The sequence below is a fragment of the Hirundo rustica genome, chromosome Z, assembly GCF_015227805.2.
Source record: "Hirundo rustica isolate bHirRus1 chromosome Z, bHirRus1.pri.v3, whole genome shotgun sequence".
In the NCBI taxonomy this organism is placed as follows: domain Eukaryota; kingdom Metazoa; phylum Chordata; class Aves; order Passeriformes; family Hirundinidae; genus Hirundo; species Hirundo rustica.
Genome location: NC_053488.1, coordinates 10,591,043 through 10,616,705, shown reverse-complemented (window position 1 = coordinate 10,616,705; position 25,663 = coordinate 10,591,043). Strand labels below are relative to the sequence as shown.

The window sequence follows — 25,663 nt, the reverse complement described above, 5'->3', positions numbered from 1 at the left end:
CAGTAATTTTATCTGACTCCTTCCCAAGATTTCTGTCTAACTTAAAGACATGGCATGACAGACTGGTAAGGAAGTCACTATGACAGTAAAAAGTGTTTCCTTCTGCTCAGGAGAAACTTCCTGTGTTCTATTTTATCTTGCCACTGAGTACCACGGACAAGAGTGTGGCTCAGTTTTCTTCATGCTCTGCCTTTAGGTATTTGTACAAATCAGTGAGACCTCCCTGAGCCTTCTCTTCTCCAGGATGACCAGATCGAGCAGTCACAGCCTCTCTTTTTTTTTTTTTTTTTTTTTTTTTTTTTCGCTATGTGAGGTGCTTCAGCTCCATGTCTGTCTTGTACTGGGGAGCCCAGCACTTCAGCACATCAGGTGTGGCCTCAGTGGCGTTAAGCGGAGGGGGAGGATCACATTCCTTGACCAGCTGGCAACACTCCTTTTCTTGCAGCCCATAATACCACTAGCTACCTCTTGCTTCAAATAACAATCAAAAGCGTGCATTTTAACTGATTCTGGTTTCAGACTACCCTTAAACCCAAGTAAAAGTAAAATAAAAACACTTCAAAAACAACCACAACTCAGCATTTACCCTGCCAGTGTAACTGGAATGATTTCCTTCTTAACAGGAATTAGTTTTCAAGCTTGGATTTTTAACACCAGCATTAACACTATTCTCTTAGTGGATGGTGATCAGAATTGGTGCTGCTTTTATTTGTGATGAGCTACAAAATTAATTAATGAATTACATATTCTCTGTTAGCATAATGTTTTCTTGCCACCAGTAATAGCTGTTTCTATGATTTGCTTGAATTTCTGCTTACTAGAACTTGGTTGCTTTAGTTTGTGCAGATAAGACTCTTGAGGCATCAGGGTACTCATGTAAGCTTTGCCTGGATTGCCTCTTTTCCCCACCTCTCTGGTTCCCTCAGATTATCTTGAATAGAGCAAAGACTGGGTAAAGAGGAATTGAGGCTATCTCTTGGAGAAATTTTGGCTATTTGTATCTTCTCTTTGCAATGAAAAAACTTGCTTTGCTTTTTATTACATGCTTTTAATAGAACAAGAGGAAAGCTCTATAGTGGTTTACCTTCTGGTTTTGTTAGTGGCCTCAGCTGAAATGGAAACAGTTGTGTAGGTGGAGAAAGCTATCTATCAGGATCTGTTCCTTGCCTTTTTTGTCCTCTCCTCATCTCCCTTTAACCAACAAATGCCAAGATAGCTCTGACTATTCCAGAATGTAAATAAATGTTACGAAGAATCTGCTACAACTATGTATTACCTAAACTCAAAAATTAGAACTGCAAAATACGTGAGTGGCTACCCTCTGGCCAAATGCTGAAAAATATGTCAGTGTAGAGCAGAGAATGCTGTGTAAGTAAAGCAGTTTGCAAGTTGAATGATTATTTGCCCTTAATAAGTATTACTTTTTACTGGTGCAGTTTATCACAGTTAGAGAAAGTTGACAAGCTAGAAAAATATCTGCAAAATTACATTTGAAAAGTGAAATTATTTAGTTTCCTTTCTTAACAGCAGATCTTTTCTTGAAAGTGGCCCAGAGATTCGCAGTTTTCAGTTTGTGTGACTTCCATGTTCACCAAGACTTACAGCATAAGCAATTTCATGCAGATGAAGGGATAATTAAATACCAGCTGTGTTCTGATGACTTTTTGCGACTTTTATAATGAAAACTTGGATTTTCAGTTTGCAGTTCAACCTAGAAGCTTGTTTTCAAATGGAGCAGGAGGCAGCTGATCTGTGTTCCCATCTGCTCTTCCTTCCTGCTGTTTGAGAAGTCACTTAGGTTTGCAGAAGATAAATAGTGCAATAGAGTTTAGGAAAAAATTAAAATTTAACTATGCTTGTTTCCTAAAGTTCATGTTTAGGGTGTGCTATTGTTTCTGTTGTTCTTATAATAAACAGCTTTGTTGTTTCTGGGTTTTCATTACGCTTAAAAAATTCAGGTTGTGTTTCAGAAGTGTATGGTTGGAAGTCCAGAAAGTAGGGATAAAATAGATAAAGATACCACCTTGAAAGGTTTTAGTCCTTGGCCTCAGAAGAAAATTCGATGTGCATTAATGATAGAGCATCACAGATGTTTGCAGGTAGTTCCTCCTAAATGAAACAAAAAGAAGGAAGCTAGAACAACTTCTGGAAATGAGTAAGCAGTGTACTTAATAACTCCAGTTTGCGTGGTTCCCCCTGTCTCAGAATTCTAATATAAGCAGATCCACATGTTTTAAAGTGCTCTTCCTTTAGGGGAGCTTAGGCTTTATTTTTCTACTCCCTGCCCCAACGATGAAGATGTCTTTGAATGTTCAGTGGAAAGCCTCGAGCATGTTATGCCATAACCTCTGGATGTGTAAGGATAAAATCATGGCCGCAACCTACTTGTCAAATTGTTACTTGTAGGGTGTATTCATTCAGGTGGATCTGAACTGACTTGGAATCTATAAAGGTGTAGTTTTCCTACATACTCTAGAAATATATTGAGCAGATGGAGATAAACTTTAAGGAAAAGGTCACACTAGTGATGGCACACCTGACTCTTAAGTGCTTTGTTTAGAATACACTGCAGAAATACTAATAGAAATAGGTATTGTTCTGATCTCGAATGTAATACAAGAATTGATGGTATTTAAAGATCAGAAATTGTGTAGTGAAACTAATGTAATAATTTAAAGATCAGAAATGTAATAATTTAAAGATCAGAAATTGTGTAATGAAACTAATGAAACTTAGTATGATGCCAGATGCAGGAAAGTATCTCAAGTATAGCAGAGGACTTAAAATTATTACATTAGTGACAAGTGAGCTTTGTTCATTCGTGTTCCCTTCTTGCTGTGAACTTTAACAAAGTATTTATTTCACCAATTCCATCAATATAAAATTTTGCCTTGCATCTTCCTTAAAATTACTTCAATCCAGTCATCAAAGTTGTTAAGAAAATATATGAGTACAAGGCAGCTAGAGCAAATTAGAGTCTTTCAAGTAAGAATCGATGAGGGACAGTTTGGAGTTCTACAAGTCCACACTGAAATTAAATAGTAATGGAATTTAAGGATTGGAGAGCATGTTAATGGATTTGAATTTAAATACCAACCAGATGAGGCAAATGGGTATTTTCAGCCCAAAAGGAAAAGTTTTTTAGGTCTAAGAAACTTGGTTTGACAGAGCTACTTGTGCAAGTATGTCTGTAGAGTTTTTGTTTTAATTTTTTTCCCCCCACTAATAAGGAAATTACCAACAAATAAAATTAATCTTCGCGGCTTCTTTTCTAGTGCTGTGCCTCTACAGGACATTATCTTTGTCACTAGAGAACAATATAACTGAGGCAATATTGGGGTGTTTCAGGTCATCTTTAGAAGTTCTGTACACTTTTTACAGTTTTATGTATCAAGATCTGTTCTGTCAAAGTGCCAAAAGGGTTTTCAAAAGATGTAAGGAGGCAAATCAGTCTGTTGCTCTGGCTGTATTTGTTTCAGATCATGTTCTCTCGGTATGAGTGGCAGGATGGGCTAACCTCGTGCTTTTTCCTAAAATTTTTGGAAGACAGCATATAGCTTGGTGAGGTTCAGGCTTTGTTGAGCAGTTTTGTTTCTGTTCATCCAGAGCAGATTCCTTGTCTTTACTTCAGTGTCTTCAGGTTAAGAAGTTATTATTTTGTGTATAGATTAGACCGTGTCTCATGAGGCAGCTAGGATGAAGACATATTTCTTTCCCAATTCTCTCATTCTGTGCTAGGCAGTGAAACAGTAGGAGAAACTGGTTTGTGTACGTCTGCAGATTCTACCTAGACGATTTCACTTGACCGGGGAGTGACGCTCTTGTTCTAGCCAAGAGTCTCCTGGAGGGAGAAGATAAAATAACTTACAGGAATATTTTTCACCTTAGAAGTAGATATTACTGCAGCCAAATCTGTCATTGTCACTGCAACCAAATCTGTCACAGCAGTTCGTTCAATATTTTGGTTTCACCTGTAAACCATTCATATCTTCACCTTCTACAGTACTTAGTAAAATTGTCCCTTCAATCAAAAGGCTTGGAACATGACACACGGTGTGGATTCTCAGTAGGAATTTTGTCATAGCTTTGGCTAAGATGTTATAATTTATGTCCTTACATACTGACTTAAGGATGATACCAGATAAAATTTGAGCTCACAACCACCTCATAGTAAGACTTGAAAGCTGATTTTTGAAAAATGTTTCTAAAAAGTTGCGTTCTTTGAAGTAACAGCGGTGAAGGTTTGAAGTAGATAATTTTGATTATGATGCAATCCTTGAGATATATGGTAGTTTAAGAACAGCAAGAAGCAAATTCTGTGTAAATGTTGTCCATATTTCATTATTGCTAAATCTTTTGTATTAAAATGTAGGATACTTTTCTCCAAGGAAGTTTACTGTTCTGAGGAAACAGGCACTGCCTGGGGACTATTTTTTCCCCTAAAGATCTTTGGGGAAGGTGACTTATACAAGGATGGGTTGGTTTCTCGGTCTCAATTTTGCTTGCCCAGATTCTGATGTTTTGTTTGTTGGCAAGCTTCAAGAGGCTTCCCAATAGCTGCTATTTTGAGGTGACTAAGACTGCTAGTCTGCTTTGAATTTCATCCTCATTTTCTCAGTGGGACTTACCCTCAACAAAGGCAGTCTGGATCAAACTCCCTGAGCCTTCAGTACTGTTGTTGTTAGCTTCGATGATCCTTTCTGGTTTTAGCATCCTATCCTTAACTTGGGACAAAATCCTTTAATGTGCCATAATAGTAATGACCCTTCTTCCCTGCACTCTACCCCAGCATTCTGTAAATAGAAAGGGAATTCAATGCTTGGTTATTAACTGAACATTACCACTGTAGGTGGTGGTGTTGCTGTGATGACATTCTGCAAGTTTTGGATTTTTGGATTTTACTAGTGTCTTCTTTTTTTCTGTAGCTTTTCTTGGATAGTAAATATGTTATCCATATTTTAGTCATTTATTGGATGGGCTTTGAATCACTAATGCCTCCTAATTTTGCCATGTGAAAGTTACCCTTCAGTGTTTTGATGCACTTGAATCAATGTTTGTTAATTTTATGTTTTGTCTTAGCAATACCATTGTTTCAAAAGCGGGCTTTCCTATGTTGGCGCAAGGGAGGACTGTTTCTATTTTTTTGTGAAACATTGAATTGTCGTTAAGAAGGGGTAATTGCTCAGAAGAGTCTGTTTTAAACAGGTAGTTGTCTTGTAGCTTATGAACTGTGCTGATTTTAAGTATCTGAAATTCCTTTTTTCCATAACGACTTCTGTTGTTCGAAACACAGTTTTAGGACTGTACTGCTGGAGCATGATGTACTGTCATTGTATTTTTGCATTTTTTTTAACCCTGTGATGATGGCTCTCTTTCAGTTGCAAGAGTTATAGTTCTGAGTAGCTGATGATGCTTTCTTATAGGATATTGCTTGTTATCATAAGCACTATATTATAGGCAGAAAGTACAACAAAGTTTCTAGTTTGAACTAAGGACAACTTTTTGTAAGGGGCAGAAGATGGAGCAGAAAACTCCAGCAGATTGCTTAAGAGGAATTTGTGTCTTGTGGGTGCTTGACGTTTCAAGAATGCAGGTTTAATTCTTGTTAGATATTTACAGAACTGTTCTGAAAGAGAGTTACTCGCAGTATATACCCTGAACCATGTCATAATGAAATGCAGAGGTTGAAACTTGGCGTTTTTCACTTGAAATTGCAGGGTGTAGAGTTGTGTATTCAGAATGTCTGTAGACTGTGGAAGTGTTCCCGATCAGTACATATTGGTGTCTTGTTAGCTGAAGTAGTCAGGAGAGTAAAACCCGTTCAGGGACAGATGTTTTCTTGTCAGGTGAGTAATTTAACTAACGTGCAGGTTCTGGGCCTTTTACTTCCAAATGCAGTAGGGAGAGAATGAAAGTTAGTGAAGTGGGTGTTCTCACCTACTGTCTTTGCACAGAAGCTGTTGCCTTTTTAGTTTAGCCAGTTTTACTTTGAAATCTACATTTTAAACTAGTGAAGACCTTTTAAAATTGTCAAGATGTGATAAATGTTTGCATGTACACTTTACCATGGGCTTTGGGACTCTGTATGTGTTTTATGATTCAGACTTCACTTACGTTTTTCTCAGTGTCAGTGTAAGCTGGAGTCACTCTCAGCTGCTTTCCTCTGTCTTTGTGTTATTCCTTTACTTATACAGAAATGGTTTGGTTTGGGTTTTTTCAGTGTGTGTCCTGGCATGGTGATGTGCATCAGGGAATATAACTAGTGAAACACTCTGAGGTTTTTATCCTTTTTTTTTTTGGGGGGGGGGGGGGGGGTGGGGTGTTTTTTTTTCCTCTCCTTAGCTGGGTCCATTCATTGCTCAGATGAATGACCATGTGAAACCACAGAGAGAAGTTTTTCCAAAACTTATGAGACAGAATGGGAGCAAAAAATAAGTGTCAGTGGCTGGTGCCATCCTCTGCCTTTTCTCTAATGCTGAAAGTAATGCATGAGCTCATGCCAGCAGGTATGTTAGCCTGAGGTGCTATGGATTTCCCAATCCTAATCCTGAATTGTTAATAAAACATTTTATTACCTTATTTCTTCTGACCTGTGCTTATGCTAAATCTTTGCCCAAGGAGAAGTGGAGGGGGGGGGGGGACACTTTGTGTCTGGCCTACCCAGTTTCTCCTAGCCAGCTCTTAAATTAGATTAGACCTGGCTAATGAAGCTTTTCTGAAAGACAAGATGGAAGGAGGAAAAACTAACCATCTCCTGCCACCCCAAAGTAAGAGGAAGAATAGAAATACCTGACAGCTCTTCCTGACACAGGGAAGTGTCCCTTTCCTTCAGGTGACTCCTTCAGGGATTTGATTTAGCTGATGTAGTTCTGTATGTTAAAAAGACCATGTAAAAGCCTTAGTGGAAAAGCTTCTTCCTATTCCTGTCTTTTGCTGGTAGGGGAAAAAAAAAAAGGGGGGGGTGGGGGGCATGGGCAAGGTATGCTGCTTAGCTTCCTTTAATACATTCAAGTTGGCTGGAAAATGTTCCCTCAGTAACATGTCTAACTCCTTTGCAGAGTTCATGAAATAGCCTGATGCTTAAAGCTTTGATAAGCCAAAATGCAAACTGGTAACAACAGTGATTGAAATCACTCAGTGTTTGTGTACTGGACTGTTCAGTGCAGGCTACCTGTAAAGGCAGGAAAGGGACAAGTTAAGGTTTTTTCAAACCCCCTTTTTTAGACCACATATGAATGCAAATTTGTTTTGTAGATCAAGAAGGAGATTTTTTGAAAGTGCAGATCTCACAGGAGAAAACCAGGTCTTAGTCTGGAAAAATGAAATGCAAGACTTCACTTTGTTATTAAATAGAACTCAGAGTTGCCAGCTTTAAAAAGGGTGCAGTTTAGCACTAGAGTTTCTTTAAAAATATTAGCAAGGGTAGTGATTTATTTTTAATGGCAATAGAAATAGAAGCTATTTCTTGATTATAAGAGCTGCTTTAGTGTTTCCCTTTGGAGATGAGAATGAAGTTCCTAAATTGAGGGGTTTGGAGATGTTAATATTTTTTATGATTGTTCCTTTTGGTTCCCTTCACTTCCTTGTTCATGTGTTGAGTTTCTTCTCTCTGGATTTCCTTTTCCATTAGAAGCTTTTTACAATTGTTCTTACCTGTCTTAAAAGAATAATTTGCTTAGGCTTTAGTCATATTCTTGACAGTAGAGGAGATGTCAGTAGATGACTAAAGGGTTTTTCAGGGCTTGAGTATACTGTCACTCCAGTATTTCCCATTCATCTCTGCCATTACCCACCTATACTGTAGTCTGTAATATTTATTATTCTGTCTGCTTTGTGCAAGAGCCTGTGTAAGCTTGATCAGTCCTAACTCTGAAAAGTTTATTCTTAAATTATGATTTTATGAATAAAGTTTATTCTTAATTATGATATAATTAAGCAAAAACATGGGGAAAAAAGTGCATGAGAACAAAGATGTGACCTTGTGTAGTCTTTCAGAGTCTAAATAGGTACATAATTACAGTATTGTGTAACTGGCAACAAAGTGTTCAGAAATCATGATTAACATCTTCTGAAATCAAAAGGCTTAAAAACTAATTGGAAAAATCTTTTGAAGAAAATTTTGAAATCTCAGAGTTACTTGCTTCTTGTAATGCTTTAGAGGGTTGCAGTTTTCAAACTGTCCTCTACAGCTAAAAAAATAGAAGCTTAAAACAATGTGAGGGGTAAAAAGCAGACAGACGTAAAGTTTATTGTTTTAAATGAGAGAAATGGTGAGTTGAAAACCATGATATATTTCAGAATGTGATTATTTAAAGAAGACTTCCGAAGATAGTAGCAGCTGCTTGTGTTAATATCAAGATGTTCAGCTTTTTCAAATGGTAGATTAATAGTGAAAATTTAGTATCAGAAACCTGGTGATACTAAATGCTGGTAGAATCAGTCATTTTCCTGCTTTCAAATCATAGACAGTAGTCAGAAACAGCCCATGAAGTGCTTGGCTTCTCTGCTGATAATCATTTTTGAGGGCTGCTGAGATTATTAAAGTAGTGATATGGTAAAATCCACCCAAAGGACATAGTTTTCAATTGCAGCACTACCTGGAATCACCATGAGGAGAAAGTGTTACAAACAAGGTCAAGAGTTAAGCCTAAACAAATGACTTCTGTCTACTACTACATCGAAAAGTAATTGTTACTGCAATTTTGTAACACTCTGCAGTATATCAGGTTGTATTTTATCAGCAAAGATGATTTAGGGGCATTATGGTAACAGAAGAAACAGGAGAGGTTCAGGAGGAGGTATTGTTCATGCAAGTGTCACAAATGAAAACTTGAAACTAGGAAGATGGGAGCTCAATGATGGAAATCCTTTCAATGCTGCTGTCAGTTACCAGGTGGAATATTTTTCTCAGTTTTGGAGTTGGCATTGTTAAGACAATTTTGGGAAGATTAATGTGGAGTAAACCTGTGATAGATCAGATACAGCTACAGATTCTGTCCAACTCAGTTATCTGTTAAATGTAAAAGAAGTACAGAGCACATGTTTAAAACAGAGACCAAATTTGTAATCATCAAAAAACCTAAAACTCATGGCCCCAACAGCAAAGTATTTATTAAGTCATCCCCTAGTGTGCCAGAGTTTTGTGTTGTTGTATATGCTAATAAAATCTTTCCTTAAAATATATATGTTGTGTTGGTTACAATAGCTATGGAGAACTTTTTATTCAAATGAGTGCCCTGGTGCTTTGCAGGCATCGAACTGATGTATTCCATGCATTTAGACACTGGTGTCAGTTATGCATCAGATAAAATACTTCTAGTTGTTGTAGCTAGGTCCTCAATTTGTCCAGCTTGCCACCACATGCAATCTGGGCAAGATTTATAAAACCTAACGTAAAAGGAATTGCAGAAGAGATAGGTATTTGTTAATATTTGAAATTCTTTATGCCACCTGTTAAAATTGTGTATGCCATATGTATTGCAGTCTAATAACATTGCAAAGTTTATGCTCTTTTCATGGCTGGTGCTTGTACACTTCCTAAAAGTGGTGGTTACAGAAGCCTGTGAAAAGGACTCTTCTTGAAATCATGCTTTAGACTGCACACATGGCATGGAGGAAGTGTGAGGAAGAGGTATCTTTTCAGCCATCCTACCTGCTCATTCAGTTTAGAAGCTCAGGTTAATTCTACAGTCTTTCAAATTAAAATGTAGCATGAAACTACTATGGCACAGAAGTCTAAGCTTTTTTGTTTTGCTTTAAACTGTTCCTGAGCAATCTTGATTCAAGGAATGCTAGATGAGATGGCTATCTCCCTGTTCTGTTTTCTTAAAGTGGGGTACTTTAAAAATCAGAACTTCTTTTTTCTGATTAAGAACATAAACACCATTTTAGGAAATCTATTTCATAATTAAAAAAAAAAACAACAAAATTAACTGTAAGCTTAGGAGTCATTACTAGTGCTGTACTTGTCCTTCTTCAGGAAATACATTGATTTTTTTTCTTTTTCCTAAGGACATCTGACATGGTTAGAGGAATACAGTTACTTAGCTTGTAAATGACTCTGGAGAGCTGGAAACAGCTGATGAAAACATCTGTGAAGAGGTGTCTTGTTTTTGTCAACAATTTTTTGATGGTTGTACATTGTTAGAAATCTATTTGCTAACCAAATAAAAACCTATAGTTTTATTATCAGATTAGTTGATTTAGGTGTGCAGTATCTGTAATGCTGTGGTACTGAGGTCATGCTGACAGTCAGAGGAAAGACTTCTATACGATATTTCTTAGGGTGATGACTACATTGAAAGGAGTGCCCCTTGATGGGTAAGGTAGTGTGTGCTGGATAGATGTTCACCTAAAAGGGCAAAAATACTTTGTTCTAGAAAAGTATTTTTCCATGCTTTCTGAAAACCAGAGCTTAACTTGATCAGGTGGAATACAAATCTGAACAGGAGAACATGACAGGACATTCTGAGTTCTTTATTTGGCATGTGAGTTCTTTATTTGCATGCTGTTGGTGGTACTTGCACTTGTCAGTGTTAAACTAGCTTGAGCCCTTGTGTTTAACTTCACTCTTAAATGTCTTTCAAAAAAGAAGTTCAGAGATAGTGAAACTTTCTTTTATGCTTGTCATTGTCTTACTTGCAAAACAACTGGTGTGTGTTTCTAGGGGATGAGCTTGGGCAGGAATAGCTCATGGATGTAATGGAGCTACAGTCTGGGACCAGAAGTCTAAAAATGGGTTTTTATCTTCAGGGAGTCCCAAAACAATGTAGATGAAGTAGTGGGAAGGAATTTACTATGCTGCCTTCACAGTTCTGGAATAGTAGCCCTCTTAAAAGTAGCGGAGCTGTTGGAATGGAAGGTGAAAACTACCGTGTCACGTCCTTCAGAAAGGTTCCTTAATTTTCTTCAGAATTGCAGAGGTAATTGGAAGACATCTGTGCATCAGATATAGCAGGCTGTAATAACACCAGCTGTTCCTAGCCTCCTTTCCACCTCAGGTTTTAGACGTGCTTATTCTGAGCCTTCTCTCAGCCCACCTCCGTGTGACCTGTGTTGGGGGTTAGGTTTGGTTTCGTTTGTTTTTTTGTTTTTTTTTTTTCTATGGAATTTTCCTCCCCCATAAGTTGCTAAGAGACTAAATACAGATGCTTAGAAGGTGCTTGACCCACACAAAAGAAGTGGCGAGGGTCGGGGGCAAGGGGGAGGAAGATAACTTAAATTTGGGGGAGGGAAAGGCTTAGGGGCTCCGGGAGCTGGGTGTGCTTTTCTCCTGCTCTCGGCATCGGAGAGTACTGTCTCGGGCGGCTGTTTTACTACCTGAGGAGTCCATTGTTAACGGAGGGTCTGGTCCTGGGAATTCTACCACCGTCCATCATCTGCTGGAGCGCCTAGGAATTCTGAGCCCCTTCGTCTGCCTTGCTGGAGCTGGGCCAGCCCTGTCCGGCTGTCGCAGTTTCTTCAGTGCTTCTCACGTGGCTGGGACCCCCCCCCTTTTCCCGCCGGGACACCCCCCTGCCTGCTGGGGACCCTCGCCTTTTCAGCCACCAGCCCGGGAGTTTGCACCATTCCAGCTTGGTGCTCTCGGAGTCCCAAGGGATCCGACTGCCCCCCCTCGAGGTTCCTGGTTCTGTTTATTATTAATGCTGTAGTTGTTTGTTTGTCCTGTTATATTTACTAGTAAAGAACTGTTATTCCTTTCCCCATAGCTCTGACTGAAAAGCCTCTAAATTATAATAACTTGGAGGGAAGGTATTGGAATCCCCCATTCCTAAAGAGTCCCTGCCCCTCCCTAGCAAATACCTGTCTTTCAAACCAAGACAGACCTGGGAGCGTCTTTTCACGTTCTCCGTGTGCCCAGCTCCAGCGCAGACAGAGCCAGTGGTGCTCTGCCCGTTCTGTGCTCGTGTGAATCCACCTGCGCGACCGGCGGCACGTTCAGGCTTCGAATCTATCATACATGAGAACGTGATTAAAACCAGAGCTGCTATAAATACAGTGTCGTGCCTGGCTATCAGCGTGCAGACTTGGGTAGAACCGGAGGAAATCAGGGCTGTGAGTGTTCCCTTCCCAGTTTGAGTCTGCTGGGCGGGCCTGGCTCCTCACTTTCCAACCCGCAGTCGTGGGCGACCGGGCTGTCGCTTCCCTGGTCGGGACAGCCTCCCCGTTCTTGTCCCGGTGTGCCCGCGGAGCGAGGCCGCGACCCCAGTGCCGCGGGGGTTAAGGGCGGCGGGGCCGCGGCATTATGCAAAGCCGTGCAGTAAAAAGGAAGTGCATTGCAAAATGCTGAGCTCAGTAGCCTGGCTGCCGGCCAAGCCCTCGCCCGCCTCGGCACAGCTGTGAGCTCGGTGTGCGCTCGCCGGCGGCGCGGGCCCGCGGCGCTGTTGAGGAATGCCGCCGCCGGTGACGTCAGCGCGGGCCGGCGGTTCAGCCGGGGGACAGGCGGGCGGGCCCGGCCGCGCCCCGCCCGCTGCCTCACGGCCGGGCCCGGGCGGCGGGGCGGGGCGCGGCGCTGTGTGACGGGGAGAAAACGGGGTCGCGCTCGCGCACACTCTCCGGCCCGTCTGTATTTCGCGCTCAGTGCTGCAGGTGAGCCCCTGAAGAGCTCTGAGCTCTCGGCGTTCCAGGGTTAGGGGTTTTGGGAGGCGCTGCTGGCGCTGCTGCCCTGCCTCTGCTGTCCGCCGGGTGAGAGAAATGTGCTGCAGCGGTAAAGCGCAGTGGTGCTATCACAGCCCCTTATTTCGTAAATTAGGGGAGAGCGTGCGTAGGAAGATATTTTTAGGGTGGCAAGGTTTAAACTTTTCAGTTAAAAATGAATAAAATTACCCAGGTTTTGTGTTTGTTTGGGTGACGCATCTTCTGGGTGATACTCTCTTCAGCTCTGTAATCAGATTTCAGGGTGGATCTATGCTTTTGGATTATTATTGTGAAACAAATGCAAAAAAAAAAAAAAAAAAGAAAAAAAAATCACACCTGGACAATATCCAGGCTTCTGCAAGACTGACAGACAACATGATTCGCTATCAGCTTTACTGGCTTAGAGGTAGGTGGAACATTACCTAAATGTTTCTCTTACTAAAAGGATTTTGGGAGACTTGCTGATTGCAGAAACTTGTAAGCTGCCTGGATACCTGCTTAACTGGTCCAGTCAGCTTTTTGAAGCTGCTCTCTTCTTTGTTTTTTAAAATTCAGTATTTTGGGGTCTACCTTTCCTTCCTATAACCAGTTTTGCTCCTTATAGTTAAATCTACAAAATTTCTTGGGGAGCTTTTCATCGCACGTGTCTGATCAGTATACACTTGTCACAGCGGTGTAAAAGCTTTTATATAAATTGGAGATACAGACTGTAGGACTCTCTTCAGAGTGTAAATATAAATACATGATGGAATTCTTTAATTAATAGTTCTATGAAGGAGCGGTGATGTGGGAAAAAAAAACCTTCAAGAAAAGCCCATTTCTCTTTCCTCTCCCATTCTTCCTGTCCTGTTAATGGTATTGCAGGTATTGGTGGCATTGGTATAGGCTTGTTCCCGATAAAGTAACTTGTTTTTACAAGGCAGGTCTACTCTAGTTCATGAAATTCTTAGTCAAATGGTATTGGAATCAAGTCTTAACCAGAGTCAAAAACCAGCAGAAGTACTAGTATGGAAAATGTCTTTTAAAATTTGATACATCATGTAGTGGTTGGTGTTTTAGGAGTCAGAAGTAGTAAATTTTGTCTGTACCATTGTGGTGCTGCATGATTCTGCATGAGTCACTCTGCTTTGTGTGTGCTGCTTTCTCCACTGTCTTGTCTGTTGCAGATTATTATTAAATTTTATGACTGCTGCTGGACAGTGCATTCCTCTGTGGTGCCTCAAGTTCTGTCTGGAGCATCAGGGCAGTAGTGACACAATGTGACTGACTGTGAGCGAGGCTTTGGGTTGCTTCTCTGAATCAGACTAGTTTGTGCTTCTCAACCCAGCAAGCACAATTTGGTATTTCCTCTTGAGCTATAAAATGACTAAGTCTAGTTAAATGCAGCATAAACCGTATAAAACAAGAGTTTGGATCTTTCAAGCTTTCTAAATATTGCAAGCTATTTAATAGGAATTGCCTACGCTGAGTTTGAGCCCTGAGAGACTCATAGTGGTTCTGCATTTCTGAAAAAAAATTTAAAAATTGGCACCAGATAGATCTTAATATATTACTTCTGAAATTCACCGTCAGAGGTTTAATTTGATGTGTGGAGATGGATTTTGCTAGAATGCCTATATAAGTGGGTTTTTTAAAATTATTTTTATTAAATCTATGAATTAACATGGCAGAGGCAATATTGTTGCTTAGTTGGTTTTCACTGGTGTTATGGTGTGTAAGTTCCTCATATTTGATGTGATGTTTCACTTCTCTTCTGAGCCTGTTTTTGTGTTCGGTACACATGTTCCCTGAAGTGTCTTGTCATTATGACTCATAATGAAAGAAACTTAGAAGCCGTTCTAAAGAGAGAGGCCCTTTTCCTGGAAAAGGAAGTGAACCCAGTGCTGTATCCACTGAGAAACCCTGTGCGTTTACTATAATTTTGGAAAAAAAAAACCCAAAACCCAACAAAACCAAAACAAACACCCCCTCAACAAAAAATAAGCTAACCTTCCCCCCCCCCCCCCCCCCCCCCGAAACAAACAACAAATAAACCAATAAAACCAACCAGCTAAACCCCAGAACTATAGAGTGGTGCCGCAACACAGATGCACTGGTGCACAAAGCGGCACACTTTTCCCTGTGTGCTCTACTGGCTTATGGTTCTGTATAGGTTTTTTTCCATCCATAACAGAGCAGTATTACCAGTTCAGTACAGTGTCAGTGTAAGTGTGCAGGAAGAAAACAGCAAAAGGCTTCTAAAAAATCTAATATCATATAGTAGCAACCCCTTTGCAGTTATAGGTGTTGCGTCACTGCTAAAGGGCAGAGAGTAATAATCAAAAGAGATCAAATGTCCAGTTAGTGCCATGTGTGTACTAACTGATTTCCCAGGATCCTTATTTCCCTGAGAGTGTATTACGTACCATGTTGGATTTTTTTCCTCTATCAGTTACTTTGGCAAAGGGGTACTCAGGCTGAATTTGTGTTAAGTTTTAATATGTAAAGGAATTTGAAACTCAGTATGTTTTTGCCTCACTTCTTTTCTAGGGGATTAACCAAAACGTAACTTCACATACAGCTTCTACTGAAACCACTTTTGCAAGGGCTGTGATTTAAGACACCGCATTTGTTCCTGTGCTTTTCCCCCGCTATATCACTTTTTGGGGACAATGCGTCTGGTGCCCTCCTGAACTTGGAGAGCTGACAGTAGAATGCTCTCAGAGCTGGCAGATAAATTAGGAATAATAAATTAGTCATCTATTTGATTAGGTAAGAAAATAACACCCAACAGAAACAGTTTCCTGAATATTATGAGTAGTTTTCCAAGTGTCTCCTACCTGTTGTCCCTTCCTCTTTTTTTTCCCATGCCGTAGCACAAAACTGGCTTTTGTTCTGCAGCTGTTTTTTCGTTAGCATAGGGTAGGGATGAAAACACCTCTCTAGCTTTAAAACATCAGAATGTTTTTGTTCATTGGTTGATGGTGTTTGGAGAGAGAGTACCCTCCTGCTTTCTGGTTGGGTGAATCAGGAGAGTAAAAAATCTCTCTTGATGATTGCCTTAATGGGATTTAGATATGGTAGTGGTGTCAAGCAACTTTTCTTTCTCGTCCCATTTGCTGTGTATCATTTCCTTTTCCATTTCTCCTTCCCCAGAGGGTTGGCAGTTTTCTCTTCAGGTCTGTCTGCCCAGCATCCGATATTGTCCCTATACCAGGATGTGAGCCATTGTGTGGGACAGAATTATTGGTGCCCTTTGCCAGGACATTCTGGGCGATTGAAGGAACCTCAACTGAGCAGCAACAAGGAGAATCTGAATATTAATGTCTCTGGAAACCCTATACAAAATGCAACATGTGGCTCAGAGAACTCTGTTGCACAAAGTAGACTTGATGAAAGTAACTGGTTTGACTATCATAAATTGTGTACATTTTTCTCTAATTATTTGAGTAACAGTAAATAAGTATCCCCCAGGGACCTGTGTAAAAGAAGCACCCCAGGGCTAAATGTGTAAAAGGAGCACTTTCTCAAACTTCCCTTGAAATGTCTTTCAAGTGCCCATAGAAAATTTTTAACTCTGAACCCCTTTATCTTTTTTATTAAAACCTTGTTGTGAATCTTGTATCTTTTTAGTTTAAATTTGATTTGACTATATTCGACTCTTTTATCTTATTCTGTACAATATAAACTGCATTTTATTACCTTTAGTATGTAAATGGTACAGGTCATTGTGCTGCGTGTACCTTTTGTGTGCCTACCAAAGCAAGACACCAATTAGTGTGGTTTGGATGTGGCTGACCTGTGCTGGTAGATGACGCCTGAGGCAGAAAAAGCTGGATCCTGTTCAGTTAAAAAGAATATGGTTACACCATGAAATATAAACTTGTTCTAGCCTTGAAACATATCACAGTGCTGTTTGGTGGTACCTGGCAAGTTCTTGTAACACAGTATGGTACTTGTGTCACAAAGATACTGTAATTGTACACAGAGATACAGCAGCATCTGCATTTCTCTAGTACTTTGAGATTTGTTGTATCTCTATGAACAGACTGGAAGAGCACAGCAGTGGTTTCAACTGGCTTCGTGACACTTTGGAAACTTTCTCTTGAGGGTAGTTGCAGTTACGCTCTTTGAAGTGACAGTTGCTGTACAGATCCTTATAATTGACATGTTGTTGTAAAGCTAACTGAAATTAAAAATATTCACAGGTTTTGATACAGTTACTCCTGCCTATCTGGAATTACATGGTGCTTTTAATAAGAATCTATTAAAAATCTATTAGTTGCAAATTGAGTAATGTAGAAGTACAGTTTTGTTGGAAACCTAGAAGCTGAGAATTTTAGGCTTAGAAGACAAGAAAACCCACATTGTATATATGTTTTTAATGCTGATAATGGCGCAAAAAGAATAATTTCTCTTGTTCAGAAACAACTTCTGTGGGTAACTATGTGATAATACTCTCTTTTTTGTGCATTGATGTTTCAACAAATAACACAAAAAACACAGAAGAAAAGTGCCAAAGCATTTTATAAGCCACTTCCTGCAGGCTGAGTTTTCTTCTTTGATTGCTGATCTTTTTCCTGTTTTGGCAGAAAGCTGTGGCAGATACTCTTCACACTGACAGGTGGGAACATGAAGAAAATTTTTGCCTTCACCTGCTTGTGTAAGGAACTGTTGTCTGAATTTTTTTGTTGCCTTCAAAACAACAGCTGTGTTTTGTATTACCAATTTACATTTTTTACCATGAGCTAGTGCCTAGCAGCATTCATCTTTTGCTCCTATGGGTTACTCTATAACAGAGTCTTTACTATCTGGTTGTTAGGTGAAGCAGCATTGTTAAAGGTACATGGAGTGTCTGGGTTTCACTGAGTTTTTCTTCTTTCTCTGGCCGGAGCAAATTGTTACATTTGGTAATGGATATTTGAGCTGTTCCTGAGTCTGAAAAAGTTCAACAGGTGGTTATTTTTTGGCTGTAGGGTTTGGACAATTCTGAATGGTGAATGTTGGCTTGCTCTCCTTAAATAAAAATTACCCATTGAAGGAAGCATTAAAAACCAATTCCCAGTGAATTCTGAGTGATGTTTTTTGCCGAGTGGGGAAGTATCCGAGAGATATTGCCAATATATACACTGTATGTGTGCTACCATGATTCTTCTGTTTCCCCACCTCTTTGGTACCACTATGTTGGCACTCACTTTGTGAGACTCTATTGTTCAAGCTGCTGCAGTTGAAGGGGTGCTGCTGATTGTTTGGGAATTATTGTCTAAAATTAGAGTTAGCAAGACCTCCGTGTGGCAAGGAACATTATCTGCAGGTTGTTGTCCTGCTTCCATCTGCTGGGAGGGTGACATGAAAGCAAGACAGCCAGATTTTGGACAGCCGGAGAAAGCAAATGATGAGCTATGAGCTTTTGCTCAAACTGTATCCGAAGGCCATTATTTGAGTTCAGCATGATTTTTTTTGTGAAGAATATTTGTGGCTTTGTGAAAGACTTTTTAGCTTGCAAGGTTTTCATAGAAATGCAGTTAATAGTTCAATCAATGCTAGTTGTGAAGAATTGATGATAACCACAAGTGCTTTCAGAGGTGAAAAGCCTAGTGTTAGAGAACCTGGTCCCAAATACTTCCAGTTATCTAATTTAAAAGCACATTTGATTTGTTTATTTCTTTTAAGACCCGCAACATTTATTATATAAATAATTGTATTTGTGTTATGAGTTATGATGTAGTTTATTAAAATCAGGACCAGCAAGATGAGCAGTATTGTGTCAGTGCAAAACATGCTGGAAGGCTGTTTCTTCTGGTGGTGATTTCACATTGTGAATATTGGAGCTTGTGTCTGTGGACAGGAGGGAGAAAGTTGTATATGCTATGCCAAAAATTATTAAGTAATTAAAAAATAGTTTTATTAGACACCACTTGAACTATCTACTTAATTTCTGAGGTGTAATTAATATACACTCACCATTTACTGTTATGGATGTAAATTCAATGCCTAATTTGCCTGAGGAGAAGGCTCTTTTTCCTTTGGAGGTCTGGCTTCCCCTTTCCCCTTTACTTCTTGCCTATGTAATTTAGAGAGGAGAAGCAAATAGCCATTTTAAAAATTTATGTCCTCAAATGTTAATTCGGTGCTTTGAGGCATAAATGACCTTTTTAACCTGCCCGAACAAAGAAACTATAGAAATCAGTTGCTTTGTTCTAATACAACAGGCTGCTTCTCAGAGAGAATTTTGAAACAATCCTGCCTCCCTCTTCTCAACTACATTAATTTAAACTTTGTCCCTTGCTAAATTTTAATTCAGATATGTATGCATTGTTGCAGAGATAGAGAGGGAATCGAGACAACCTCTGCAAATTTGCCTGTGGATTTCACCTCATGAAACCCAGGGCAAGTGAATAATGCTTTCATCCACACCTACCCCAGCTGGTATTACTTAGCACTGCAAAAGCAGTTAGGTGTGTATCAGAAACTGAAGGAGGTATTAAAAGGGGATTTCTTGTTTCAGAACTAAGGCGAGAGGAAGAAAGCAGGGGGAGAAGAGAATTAAAACAATCACTCTTTCTTGAAAACTTTCATTTAAGTGTTTAGATTACTGTATATGGAGGTCAGATTTAAAAACTAAATGTAAAGGTTTCTTAACTGCTAGGGACTTCATTGAGACTGGAACTGGGATTAAGTGTATACTGTACAAACAGGAAAACCACTTGGTGCATCAATGACAATTCTCTGTCATTATCACTTTTACCAGATAAAAGAAATACAGAAAAGGTCAAGGTGGAAGATGGTAAGGCAGTATTTTAAAAAAATAAATAAATAAAAATAGATGTCTTTATACAAGCCAATGTTTCCTCTTTTCTGTCTCTATCCAGAAAGAAGATAAATGAAATTTGGTACTTGAATAACAGTCTTCTCTGCCAGTTGTGTTTGTAACAACTTGAAAGTAATCTCTTGGAAGAGTGACATGTTTCTGAAGCAAGTACCGCGCTACAAGATCTTCCTCTAGGACATCAGTAGAGTTAGAGTAGTAATCTGGTTTTGCAGTTCTAACAGCTTGTCTCTTTTTGCTTATCCATATTTTTTGCCTTTGCTGATAGTGATCTGCGTCTAAAAAAAAAAAAAGTAATTATTGAATTAATTCAATGTCAGATGTCATAAATTGAAATAATGTCGTATGTCCTCAACTGTTCACTATTTTTTAACTTTACTTACCTATTGAGAGATTTACTTAACATGCTCTGCTGAATAACCTGTATTGGCCTTGTTTAACTGCAGCACAAGCTTGCTGTAAGAGTCACAGATGTGAGAATGCAGCGCTTGTCATTTTCAAACAGTCAGCAGGTGAGCAGTATCAAAAATCTCAGTATCACATTGGTACTGTTCATTAATATTTGGTTGCTTGAATCTTTTGGGTTAGGTGTTATTTTATCTTAGGGATGAAAATCATGCTGTGAAAGTATTTGAGGAAAGTTAGTGTGGTTCTTCGTTTTTTTGAGACCTTCTGAAAGCTGTTTGGTTTTTTTTTTTTAAGATGAGAAGAAAATAATCTTGCTTTCTCTTTGGCCTAGTAGATGGTTCATACATAATACCTAATGGTAACTTTCCTGGCACTTTGGAATCCATTTACAAAGATATTTAATTGTGATAGACTCACTGATTTCCATGCATATTATGTGATCTTTCCATAAAATCGTGTGATACCGGGTTTTTTGGTTGCTTGTGGTTCTTAGCTCTTTATGTTTTTATCCCTAGCAAAGAAGAATCTGTACTTACAGCCTGAAATCTTTTATAAAGTACTCAAGTCAGATCAGGCTAAAACTTGTCCAGAGGCTGTACTTGTTTCAGTCAGATTGGGCCATGTCACTTCTCAGATAACCTCAGTGCCTGTGATTTGAGAGAGAGGAGAAAAAAAGTAAAAGTCTAGCTATTGCTTCCAAAAATATTGATTTTTTTTCTAAAACATCAACATGGAAACAATTTATAGGTCAAGAAATACTGCTCTCTGGAAGAGAACAAAGAGACTCTTTGACTACACTCTCTGCAGGATCAGCCTTCAGAGCTGTTCTGGGCTGTAAAGCGCGTTATCAATCTGCTGTGTTCATTCAGATGTAGGAACAAGCTGTTACTGCCACAAGGAATGTATATGCATGTACCAAACTGTACAGAGTTCCTGGTGGAACATTTGGGACAAAAACTCATGACTCAACTTATTGACATATGTATGAACAACTTCTCTTAATTATCCTATAGCTTGTTAAGTTTGCAGTTGATACAGACTGTTGTCAGATATTTTTACTGTCCACAAACCCATATGTTCGTGCTTTAAATTGGTGCAACTATTTCAGTTCTAGTTATGCATTCTTCAAGCAACTGCTAGATTCTCTTACATTTGGCTATTTGGGTAGTGAAGTGAATAAGTATGTATATAGAGCTTGAGGTGTGTTTGAAGCATGGCAGAACTTGGGAAAAAAACCTTGCTGTAACTACACTCTCATTGGCTTTTATCCAGCCAAAGCTTATCTACTCTCTGAGGCCACAGCCTTTATTTAAAGATTGAATTCTGCCATACACCTGTAAGATATCCACAAAGTAAACTGCTCAAAATGCTTCATTACCTGTTTGGCCTTGAGTGTGTTTTGTGTTGCCTTGACAACTCAGTCACAAAGAACCTTAGGTTTGTGGCTTCCAGGCCTCATTAATATAATGTACTGTAATTAAAAAAAAAAAAAAAAACAAAAAAACCCAAAACCCACAGGCTCTTTTCTGATTTAAATATTCCCACTGTTCCCAGGACTTCCCCAGCTTTCATTGTGCACTGTTTCAGATTAGTAATAATTTAAATACTTGTTTGGCTTAGTGTGGCCTGAACAATGGGAAGAGCCCTTGGACTACATCAGAGCCTTCAGCGTGGTTTTGGGGTCTCTTTGAGAAGGGTCTGATTTGCTGTGTACCCTACGAATGACCAGAGGTACTACTATGACATCATTTCCATGTTGTATTTCTGTAACACTGATACTTATCCAGAATGGAATTGCAGGTAATAAAAGATACACTACTTGCTTTTCACATGTTCTTCGGTCACTGTTACTTCTGGACTTTGAGAATGCCAGTGGGAAGTGAGTTGGTGGAGAACATTAAAGCACTGAAATGGAAAGTACAGCAAAACACAAAGCTACCTATATTGAATTTTTCTTGGTACAATGGTAACTGGCTTGATAAAATAGTTTTAGAGTTTTCCATTTTTTAATGTGAATTACCAAATGGGCATGACTTAATTTTTTTGACTACAGCTGCTGTAGAAATGTCTGCACAGCTACTGTTTTGGTAAACAAAGCCTAGTAGCCAGATGGCAGTAATATTTAAAAAGTTGAGTGATATGGTTTGGGAAGGATCCAACTGGAATATACTGTGTTTTGCTAGATACCTTAGATTTAGTGCACAGTGAAAGACTTTAAATGTGCTATCGCTGCAGTGGCTTGAGAGAACACATAGACTGTTATGTAGAATACAAATAACGCATATTAAACTTGCAGTTGATTCATTCTGATAGGTGATCCAAACTGCTGTCAGACTGTATTTACTTAAACAAATGTGCTTGTGCTCTAAATGAGTATAACTATTCCAAACCTATTTATTCATATTTTAAATGGCTCTTAAATACTATGTTGCAAATAATTTCTGGGTTTGTGAAGACATAAATTTTTTAATATGTCCTTTCCTCACCCTTACTCTGTTTCATTTTCCTGCTTGAAAGGTTGAGACTTTGTACATGTGGCTGAGTGTTATATGACTGGAGAACTGCTGCTGGGAGAAGATGATATGCAGGGTATAGATGCTTAGGGTAGCTTGCTGTTATTTTATATTTTTAATCTGTTGCATAATTGCTTACCACAATTCATTAAAGCAGTCAGCTTAGTGTTTTTTTTCTTGTTTCTAAAAGTAAGTTATGGACTGGAAGGTTCTTGGCAGCAACTTAGACACATTCAGACTTACTGGGAGATGATGAATTGGATTCCATTCTTCTTCAGTTCCCCTGTATGGAAAAACCCAGTCCTCGAGTTATTAAGTAGCAAATCAGTTTTTCTAAGACATGAAGCAAGTATCATGAACAAATGGTGGCCGACTTTTCTGTCTTTTTTAAAAGTGTGATAGGTCTTCCTGCAAGGCTGCCTGTCTCTTTCCCCTCCCTTCCCCTCCTTTTGATGTGGGAAAAGTCTGCATTGTGGAACAGTTGAAGCAAACAAGCCACACCCCCCCACCCCCTATCCTGTCTAGACTGCCTGTTCCTCATGCACTGCTCTTCTTTGGGGCAGACATTACTCACAGGTTGTGCTGCTCTGTCCTCCATGAGCAGCAGTGTGGGCTTTTTTCCTCTCTTTGTTAGCTAGTTCACCTTCTGCTGTGCTAGACATCCTTCATCTGAGATGGGTCAGTCTGCCCTGCAAAATATTTCCACCCAGACTTCTGCTTGTCAGAGTGCACCAAGCAGGAAGTAGTTTTTTGGCAGCTGCAGCCTGATGCCTGTCTGGGCCCGGGGGCACAGGTATTCCCTTTGGTATAGCTGTCAGCCTGGCTGTGGCTTAGCCCACTCTGCTGTCGAGCCTTCTCACCCTCATTTCTCAATGGGATGCTGTGCAATCCGTGATAGAGGAAGAAATATGTCTCTCTGCCCACCCCACCCTCTGCAGACAATTTTTGTGGATTATGAGTAGAAATAATACTCTGTTACTGTAAACATTAGCAAACTGCCTGTGATGTGTAAGAAGCCCTTTTCTCTGTCCTTTGAAGTGCTAGTGACTAGTGGTGTGCAGCATGAGAGGCTTCCTTCCAGCAAACCCTTTCGAGTTCTGAGGAAGAGAGAGCAAAACAAACTTCATAATGTCAGGTACGGGTGCTTAGTGATATTGCAGTGATTTTCTGTTTCTTCTTTACCCTTAAAAGACAGTAAGAAGGAAAGATGTTTCAAGAAAGATGTTTTCTTACTGGCGAACTCCAGTCAGGACCTCTGAATTCAAAGTAATGTTCTCTATTAAGGCTTTTTTACTTGCTTAAAGTATTGCACTAGGGAAACAAATTGGTTAAGTAGTTTGTTTTCAGGTTAGTGTACTGCTGATTTCAATATTTTCTCTGAAAAAATAACTACAAGTGGTAAAGTGTAGTATAGTATAGTAGCATTTGTTTCAGCCTGTTCTGATTGTAGAGCATTTTAAAAGTATCCATTTCTGTACTTAATTAAACCAACATTTCATTACAGCAATAGATCCTATGAATGCTCTCAGAAATACTTTGTTTGACTGTGAAAATTAGGTCATATAAAAAGTCCTTGTGATAATGTAAATGTGGTAAACAATTCGGTTGCAGGGGCAGCTAGATGAGAAACAAAATTTCTGAAACTCGCCTGAAAACAGAAATAACGCATGTGGCTTTTTTACTGTTCTTTTATTTGGAAGACAGACTGAAGGGAAAACACAAAGGTCACTTCTCTTAATGTCCTGGACAACTGGACAAGTTATTTTTTTTGTTCAGCGTATTTCCAGAAATTTAAAATGTGGTTTCTTTAGCTGTCTTGTTTTTTATGGTCTTGAAGGTTTGTAACTTGCATTGGTCTCTTGTGTAAAAAGTAAACATCACCTTTCAAAACAAAGTCTTCAGACAGTGACATGCTTACTCTTAAAAAGAAAATGAATTCTTTTTCCAACAGTTTTGTCACTGACAGGGATATTTTAAAATCATAGTAAATTTTCCTGTGCCAAAATAGAACAGGTCCAGTTTTTCTGCTTTATGAATTTCGTGTAGATGAGTTAAAAAAAGGAAAAACAAAAAACAACAAAACCCAAATTATATATATATTAGTCTTTTTTAGAAGTGTTTTGGTTCTGCTTCATTATTTTGGTATTCAAATTGTTTCTCTTCATGTGGACTACGTGAGGGTTGTCATTGTTGAATATGTCTGCGATGGAAGAAATAGCTTTTATTGTTTTTGTTTATTCTGAATCTGTCATAATTTGAGAAATTACTCTGCTCAACCTCATATGCTTTATAAATGCCAACCTGTGATGGTTGTTCCTCACTGATAGGAGCACCATTGCCTCATCTTGTGCGGTATTGATGGGTTGTTTGAATAGCTTACTGCTTTAGAAAGAGAAACTTCGTATATTCCAGCAGCAGCACACACACACACACAAAATGAAAATATTCTTATTACTTTGTATGTCTGAAGTAGACCCAAAATGTAGATTAACTGAATTTTCCTGTTCTAGTTGCATACAAACTCTGCGTGTGTGCATGTGTGTAAGGAACAGACGTTGGTCTTTCCTTCTGGATTACTTCCAGGTACAGTCTTCTCTGCTGTCCTTACTCTCATCAGCAATGCATCGCAGACAATAACCTTTGTCAGCCTCCTGGTACCTTCATGTTCTCTAGAACTGGGGTGATGCTTAGTTCTGCAGAATTCTCAGGATAGAGTTTCAGTTGCACTTTAGAGCAGCCTTCGTGTGTATTGGGTGAGTAGAAAGGCCCTGTCCACTGGAGTCCTTTTTGTCTTTTTGTCCTCAGGAATGCAGCTTATCTACTTTGTAAATGAAAGACAGTTAGGAAAGCCTTGGGCATCCTTTTGTATTGAGACGGTAGGCTATTTGACTATTGCATGCTCATAGCAGAAAAGACATGACTAGACTGAGACTCTGCCTGGCCAGTAAGGACTGTCTCTGCCTCTCCTTACTCATCTATAGATTTATTTGTAGCTTGGAACAAGGAGAATGGACTAGTTAGAATCTCGTTCCTAAAAGTGTCCTGTGGGTACACTTAAGTGATGTTACAGCTCCCGAATCTTTCTAAACCAAAATGGTCTGCATACAAATTCTAGAGCAAATGCCTACCTGCATAACCCTAAACACTTAGTTGAGCTTGGTTTAGCTCAGAATTATGGAATCTCTTTTGCTTTGAATTTACGTTCACCTTCCAACAGAGAGCAGATTATTGCTTCCTCAAAATCAGATTTAAAGTAGTGTTTCTTGAAGGGCATCGATTCAGTTATGCAGAGTAGAAT

The 25,663-nt window shown here is 39.3% G+C and overlaps 1 protein-coding gene across 3 annotated transcripts in view; it reads left to right on the top strand.

Annotated features, from left to right (window-relative positions):
- ZSWIM6 (zinc finger SWIM-type containing 6) overlaps nt 1–25,663 on the top strand; it is a 110,002-nt gene that overhangs the window by 21,079 nt on the left and 63,260 nt on the right. The window contains exon 1 of one of the 3 annotated variants that reach the window (XM_040089374.2): nt 17,251–17,278. The exons of the other annotated variants lie outside the window; for them this stretch is intronic. The gene's annotated coding sequence lies outside the window, so the exon portion shown is untranslated. Of the gene's footprint in view, nt 1–17,250; nt 17,279–25,663 lie in introns of those variants that run through there. 3 annotated transcript variants of the gene reach the window in all.